This window comes from Fukomys damarensis, unplaced genomic scaffold, assembly GCF_012274545.1.
Source record: "Fukomys damarensis isolate Sample0158 unplaced genomic scaffold, DMR_v1.0_HiC HiC_scaffold_16, whole genome shotgun sequence".
In the NCBI taxonomy this organism is placed as follows: domain Eukaryota; kingdom Metazoa; phylum Chordata; class Mammalia; order Rodentia; family Bathyergidae; genus Fukomys; species Fukomys damarensis.
In genome coordinates, this window is record NW_022900928.1 from 13505431 (window position 1) to 13513649 (window position 8219).

Below are 8219 nucleotides of genomic sequence, written 5' to 3' on the forward strand. Positions count from 1 at the left end.
ATTTCTAAATGTCAGTAATCTTATTAGAATCTTATGCATTGTTGCAGAATATTCACACCAGGGAAACTATTCGGTATTTACACATGTGGGACTTATTTATTTCACTTAGGAGTATATCTTCAATATGTATCCATTTTCCTATGAATGAATCTATTCTCTCGCTCTTTATGGCTGAGTAATATTCCATTTTATAGAAAAACCACAACTTCTTTATCCAGTTTCCAATGGATGGGCAAACAGTTTGTAATAGCTAAATCTTGGAAACAACCTATTCACATTTTTTTCTTAACATGTTCATGTTTTCTTAAATATTTTGAACATAAGGATCACAGTTTTTAATATCTTTTAATTTTCTTCTCTATTAATTTTATCATCTCTGTCACTCCTTGGTCTATTTCCATTGATTTTTTTTTTCTAGTCACAAGTCATATTTTCCTACTTCTTTGTAAGCGTTGAATTACTGGGATTGAACCCAGGTACTTTGCACTGAGCTACATCCCCAGTCCTGTTTTCATTTTTCAAGGCAGTATCTCACTTACTTGTCTAGGCTGGGCTCAAACTTCCAATCCTCCTGCATCAGCCTCACAGGGTATTGGTATTACAGGCATGTGCCACCACACATGGCTCATTTCAGGAACTTTAAAGTGCATGATTCAGTGGCATTTGGTTCATTCATAGTATTTCACAGACACTATTATCATCTAGTTCCACAACATTTTCACCACTCCAAAAATAAAACTGGATGAAGGAGTGCTGTAGAAGAGGAAGAGGTTATGGAAATGGCCAAAAGTTCTTTGAAGACATTATCTCTGCCTGCAAGGACAAAAGAGCTATACGAAATGGGAGTGTCACCTGTAATATTTATGACTTCCATGTCAAGTGAAAAAGACACTTCAGCCATTTCCTATTGGATCCACTGACCGTCAAAAGGAAGACAGTGACATTGACATTTTTACTCTGAACACGCCTGGCATCATGAATGCCTTCTCATGTGTTACAATGCCTGAATTTTTAAAAAACAGTTTGAATTTGAAAACTTGGCAGAAAGGAAAGGACTCATTGTTCGTAGGGCCAAACTACTTTCTCTTTGGGATCAGATCTAAATGCTGTGAAAGCATTAGAGGATGGAATGAATGACCTTATTGGTGTTCATGCAGAACACTGTAACAAGATTTATTAGACCTTCTTTAATACGTGTTGTGCAGGCTTATGGTCGGGTACTGAGTGGAGGAGCAGAATATACTACAGTGTATGATTTCAGGTTAATGACTCCAGGTAGTGAGATGAGATTTGTCAGCAAAGAGATGAGTACAATTCCAAGCTGAGGTAGTGCCACCAGGTTGGCTGAACTCATTGGCAATAGACTAACTTTCACAGTACACAAACTGTGTTCAAAGAAGCTTTAAACATAGGACTTGTTCAAGAGGTCTCAAGTCTTCAAATAAAACTAAATCTTTAGCAGAGCTACAAGGGTGGCTGATAGAATTTGTAAATGGGTTTCTGGCAGTCATCAGAGCTTTAAAAAAATGTGCTTCTTCAGGCAAAGAGCTATGTTTAGAGGTGGTGCTACAGAATGAGAGATCTTTTAGGAATAGTGTGGGGTGGATTGGCAAATAAAGAGGGTATTGCTAAGAAAGAAAAATTTAATGAACAAAATTTTAAAAATGCAGATGTATTACAAGTAAAGTTCCAGTGATTAATATGTATGAAAGTTAAATGATATTAAATATGAACATCAGATTACTTTGAAGTCTACTACTAGTATTCTTATTTGATTTTAGTAATTTTTTGAATATCTAAACTCATTGGCCTAGATTTTTAATTTAACCAATAGTTGGCTGACATTTACAACACTTTTTGTTTAAAAATTATTTCCATTAATTTCTGCATTCCTATAATTATTCTTAGCCTATAATCAAAGATAAGATTTTAAAAGGAAAAGTTTCTACACAAACCTATTCTAAGAGTTTCTCTCTGTAAAACTGTCTTACCTGGAAATAACTTACAAAAATGATTTAATGAATTTTGCAGTTAAAAAAAAATGGAGAGGAAGCAGAGTACAAGAAAATAAGAGAAAGTGTGATTGATTATATTCTTACACTCCAGTCAGCCAAAGGCATGGGATTGCTCTTTATTTAAAGAAAAAAGATGCATGCTTGTACTTCTACAAACTTGGAGCCTTATTTACTTGACCTTTTCAATAATTTGTTTTCTATTTTAAATTATCTACTGAATAGTGATAGCCATATTGTGACACATCAACTGAGGACAAATTGGCCATTCATTTGTGTACCCTGGAATTTCCAAGCAAATAATAAATTACTGTGTCGATAGCTTCAAAATTAAAACTATCAAAGATTTATGAAGCATCCTGCAATCTAAATTTGCATTTTATATTAGATTTTTAATTTTTTGAGAATAGCTAACTTTTCTTTTATAGCTAGCTATCTTTTAAAAGTAAATTTGATAAAAATGTACAACTCAAACTTATTTACAATCATCCCAGTGATTCAGTTCTTTAACAATGTGTAAATGAAAGAATTAACTCTCAATCCTAACCTATCACAAGAAGAGGCAAAAGATAATTTCAGAGTATTGACAGTTTTAAATTTTTTTCCTTTTGAGGCAGGGTGTCAATATGTAGTTCTGGCTGGCCTTCAACTCATTATGTAGCCAAGGCTGGTAATCCTTTTGCTTCAGCCTCAGCCTCCTGAGTGCTGGGATTCCAGGTATGCACTACCATACCTGGTGTAAATTGTTGTTTTTATTTGCTTTTGTAATGTTCAGTTCACATTTAAGAATCATAATAAAAATAATTTGTGTATGCTTTAGCAAAATGATCCTACTTTTCTGAGTTAGGGAAATATAGTAAGACCAACTCCTACTTTTTTTCAGAGACAAATTCTAGATTACCATATGAATTCAATACCTTCTACCTTGCCAAGATATAAAAAACTGCCTAATAAAAATGGATTTTCTGATTTACAGAACAAAGCAAAATCCCCATTCCTTCACTTTTAAAGAAGTCACTTCATTTTTCATTCCCTTTTAGCCATTGGCAAAAAGGAATCATTCTCTCTGTTGAATTGCCTTTTGGATATTTTGTATAAATGGAATCACACAAATGTTTAACCTTTGTTTCTAGCTTTTCTTGGTATAATTTCTAGGCTCGTCCACATTATAGCATGTATCAGCATGTTATTTTATGGATAAATAATATTCATCTGCTAGCAGAAATGGGTTATCTACCCCTTTTGGTTACTATAAACAATGCTCTTGTAAACATATATGTGTAAGTTTTTGCTTGTACTTTTTTTTTTTTTGGTACTGGGGATTGAACTCATGACCTTGCGCTTGTGAGGCAGGCATAGTGCCACTGAGCTAAATCCCTGGCCTGTGAACACTTATTTTTAATTCTTTGGTAAAATACCTAGAAGTAGATTGCTGTAATTTCATGTTTAACTGTTTGAGGACATGTCAAATTGTTTTCCAAGGAGGTGCATCTTTTACATTTTACAAGTGATACATGAAGGTTCCAATTTCTATCCTAGTGGGACATAAGTGATATATTAGGGGCTTTGACTTATATTTTTCCAAGATGTTAAGCATTTTTCATGTGTGTATTGGCCATTTGTATATTTTCTTTGAGAAATGACTATTTTACTCTTTTGCCTATTTTAAAATTGCTTTTTTGGTTTTTCATTGTTGAGTTTAAGAGTTCTTTATGTAAGTATAATCCATTATTATATACTTGATTTGCAGTTAATTTTACATTCTGTGGGATTTTTTTCACTTTCAGAATAGTATCATTTGATAGATGAAAATTTTAAGTTTTTAAGATATTGAATGTATCTATTTTTTCTTTTGTTTCTTGTGCTTTTGGTGTTACATCATTGCAAATGCAAATAATTTACTCATATGCTTTCTTCTAGAGTTCTATAGTTTTATTTCTTATGTTTAGTACTTTGATATATGTAAGGATCTTTTGCATATGGATGTCCAGTTTTCTCAGAAGCTTTTGTTGATGATACTACTCTTTCCTCAATAAATGTTCTGGGAGTCCCTATTAAAAATCAGTTGACAATATCATAGATACATGGGTTTATTTCTGGACTCTTATTTCTATTCCCTTGATCTGTATGTCTATTCTTGTGCCACTACTATCTAGTTTTGATTACTGTAAATTTGTGGTAATTTTGAAATGAGAAAGTGTCGATCTTCCAGTTTAGGTCTTTTTCAAGATTACTTGGACAACTAGGGCTCTTTGAAATTTCATATGAATTTTATAGTCTTTTCATTTATTTAAAAATGCCCATTGGTTTTTATAGCAATTATTTTAAATGTACATGAAAACATAAAAATTGTACATATTACTGGGGTATCATTTAATGTTTTGATACATGTACACACTGTATAACTTTTAAATCATGTAAAACATATTTATCTCCTCAAACATTTATTTCTTTATGGAAAAATATTTCATAATCCTTTCTTCTAGCTTTTGAAATTCATACTACTTATTATTATCTGTATTCATTGCACCGTGGTCATTAAGTTTTTATTTTTATTTTTTGGTACTGGGATTCAAACTCAGGACCTTGCACTTGTCAGGCAAGTGTGGCGCCACTGAGCTACATTCCTGGCCAGGCCATTGAGTTTTGGTTGGAATTGCATTGAATCTATAGTTCCATTTGGGAAATACTGCTGTTTTAACAATATGAAGTCTTTCCATTTATTCAGATCTTTAATCTCTTTCAGTAGTGTTCTATTAAAACTTCTGATTGGATAATGAGTGCTGTGAATTTTATGATGTTAAGTACTGCATTATATTTTATTCCTGGGATTAATGCTGATACATTGGTAAATTACTTGGGATCCATTAGTGAGGCTTCCCTTTAAGCTTTCTTAGTGATGCAACGTATACTGGAAGACCTTTTTCCTGACTTTCTTCAATGTCTAAGAATTTTGTGGTCTTTTTATTGTGACTGGTGGAATTGAAATAGTTTCAGCTGTATGTGAGATTCATACATTTTTCACTTACTGCTTTTTAAACATTATTTTTCTAGATGAAGGTGGTTTCCTTTAGCCTATGCACAGATACCAATTCAGCCAATGGCTGGGATCTCTGAGGTGCTTTCTCTGTGCATTGGTCCTATTTTTAGTACTTTCCCTATCAGTTCTAATCTTGGTCTTTCCAGTCTTCAATATTTGCTATAACTCAGCTAGATTTCTAGGTTTTGTTTGGGACTCACAATGTTCAGTGTTCTGAAGACTTCAGGAGCCACTACTGGCTCACTTTACTTATTTCACTTTTCTTAGGGATTATAATCCTGTATTAACTATTCAATTTCCAAAAACCACATTTTCTCATCTTTTGCCTTTTTTTTTTTTTTTTTTTGTTTTTTTTTTTTTTTTTTATGTTTTTTTGAGACAGGGTCTCATTATGTAGTTCAGACTGCTCTGGAACTCACTGTGTAACTCAGGCTGGTCTCGAACTTGCAGCGATCCTCCTGCCTCAGCCTGCCGAGTGCTGGGATTACTAACTTTCTAGTTGTTTAAGGCATGAAGGTAAGGCTAGTTTTTGTAGTTTTTTGGTTAGAAGTAGAAGCAAATCATGGTGTCAAAAAAGTTAAATTGAACTTTCATTGGTCAAATGAATAGGAAAACATCTTACTTAGTTCTTGTGTAGTGCCTGGATGAATTCAAACAGCCTTTTCTTTGGTAGGGTTATTTTACAAGTCGCACAATCCTTAACACTAGCTAGTTATTAGATAATGTTATGCCATTTTCAAGTAAATGCTACTCTAATGACACAGTAAATATCCAAAATGTTAAGAAGTTTTAAAAGTTCAACACTAATAACTTGTAATTCTTTTTTTTTGGTACTGGGGATTGAACTCAGATCCTTGTGCTTATGAAGCAGGCAGCAGAACCACTGAGCTAAATCCCCAGCCCATCAATTTATAATTCTAATGGAGTAGATGAAAGGCATTCCTGGCATATAGAAGAGGAAGTATGACCTTAAAATCTCTATTCAAATTTCTTTATTTCTAAAATGAAGATAATAATAAAACTATTATAAATATTGAGCAAATTGGTCCATCTATGGATCTATCCACCCACCCATCCATAATCTAGTTAGTGCTTAGAAAAATACCTGTTATTGTATTTGTGAACCATTCTTACCTTAGTCATAATCATTTTTTGTATTATTTTGTGAAGAAACATTGAAGGGATTATATTATGACACTTGAGGATATAAAATATTCATCTAATGTAATATCAGTCTAGGCCTGGATATTGAAAATCTTTTAAGATTGAACCTGGAGTTTGGACTAGGAATACTAAGCTCAATAAAGAATTCTGGTCTTGTGAAGCTTGTGAAGCTAGCAAACTTTTTCCTCTTAGATCTATACTGTCATCATTGGGACTATTTATACTGAAAACTAAAAGGAAATTAAGCTGATAGTTTTACTAGTTTAGAAACAAAAAAGCCTACATAATTGCCATATACATTTTAAACAGAGATTCAAATTGTTAATATTGTTAAACTCTAACATTATATTTAAGTTAAACTTGAACAAAAATATTATGGTAAATATTGTTCTACATAGTAAATGTATTCCTAGGAAATTGCTTATTCATTTAATACTGGTTACTTAAATTCACTTCCAAGGTTCGTAAGGAGGAACAGCCCACTAAAAGAAATGCCATTTAGGATAAAGAGTTTCTGCCTAGCTAATTAAAAAAATGTTTTTACAGGGGGCAGCAGAGAGAGAGAAAGAGAGAGGAGGAGAGAGGGAGAGAGGGAGAGAGAGAAGGAGAGGGAGAGGGAGAGGGAGAGGGAGAGGGAGACAGAGAGGAGAGACCTGTTCTAGATTTGGAAATGAAAACTGCATTTTTCATAAGTGGAGTTAGTAGACTATAAGTAATATAAACTACTGACTATCATTTGACGATTATTGGTCTCTGAGGATGGAAAAGAAAACAGCCCACTACATTGATCACAGTCTTCAAAATAAAATCTGTTTTTTAAAAAAACTTTTAGATTCTAATAGTACAGAGCATTTGGTGAATCAGAAATGTTTTTATTCATGGTGTGCTAGTATTAGGTAATATTTCTGTTGTAGTTCAACAGAAATTAAATAGAGCTGCATAACTGATTCTGAAGTCATCTTGATTTGCCATTTCATTAATAAGTGGAGTTATTAAAAATACTTAGTCACATTATTGATTAAAGCACTTATCTTGCTAAATTCTGTACAGTAGGTTTCTTCTGGGAGATTCTTGTGAATCAACAGTTTAACAGTTCAAACAATTGCTGTAGAAATTTGTAAAGTCATGATTTTTGCCATTTTTTAACTAACACTATGAAATAAACAAACTATTATAGCAGAACTTGGAAATGGTACATTCTACTTTGTGCAGTTATTACATGTGAATGGCAAGAGATATAATACAAATGGCATGTTTTTATTACTAGCTTCTGTTTTTATTAAGGATAATGAAAACCTCCTGTCTGGGCCTGTGAGCACAGCTAATGTGACCTTTGATGTGACCCACCTGTTGTGCTTTCACAATTGATAATAGTCTCCTAGTGCAAAGGTGATCTGGAGAATAACAGGGTACTAGCAAGATGGAAAATAACATTTATAAAGTTTAGTTGCAGAAATTGAAATATATTTGGATCAGATCCTAGGCAAAAGTAATAAAAACAACCTATTTAACCAAATATTTTGAGAAGAGAAGATATTAACAGATGACTGACTCATAATGCTGTCTGTTTTCAGGGAGAATTATTGCTTGGGTGTAGGCTTGTCTACCGGGCTCCTGCTTGATGAAATAAATAACTTCCTCAATCACAGGTTGGCAAATTTTGAAACTGTGAAGGCATGGATTACAACCAATGCCTGGATTTCAGGTATTCACTCTCAGTTGTTGCATTTATGGAAAACTAAATGATTTATCTTTAAGACCAAAAATTTTAAAACAGAGATCATGCTTCAAAAAAGAAACAGAAGGAATAAGGAGTTTTGCTTATTTGATTTTTGGGGCATAGGAATAAATAATAGCTTTTCCTCTTAAAGCACATTTGCCCTGGATTTATCTGGAGAGTAGTGCTGATAAAGAATTTTATCAATTTTACAGATAAATTTAAAGGTAGACATTATCAGCGGCTTGCAAAATGCTTTTTTTTTTTTTTTTTTTTATACACCAAA

The 8219-nt window shown here is 33.0% G+C and overlaps 1 protein-coding gene and 1 pseudogene across 2 annotated transcripts in view; both read left to right on the forward strand.

The window, feature by feature from the left end:
- The window catches only part of Sox6 (SRY-box transcription factor 6), a 557563-nt gene that overhangs the window by 64931 nt on the left and 484413 nt on the right, over positions 1-8219 (forward strand). The gene's annotated exons all lie outside the window — the stretch shown is intronic.
- On the forward strand, positions 780-1645 carry LOC104856143 (annotated as a pseudogene).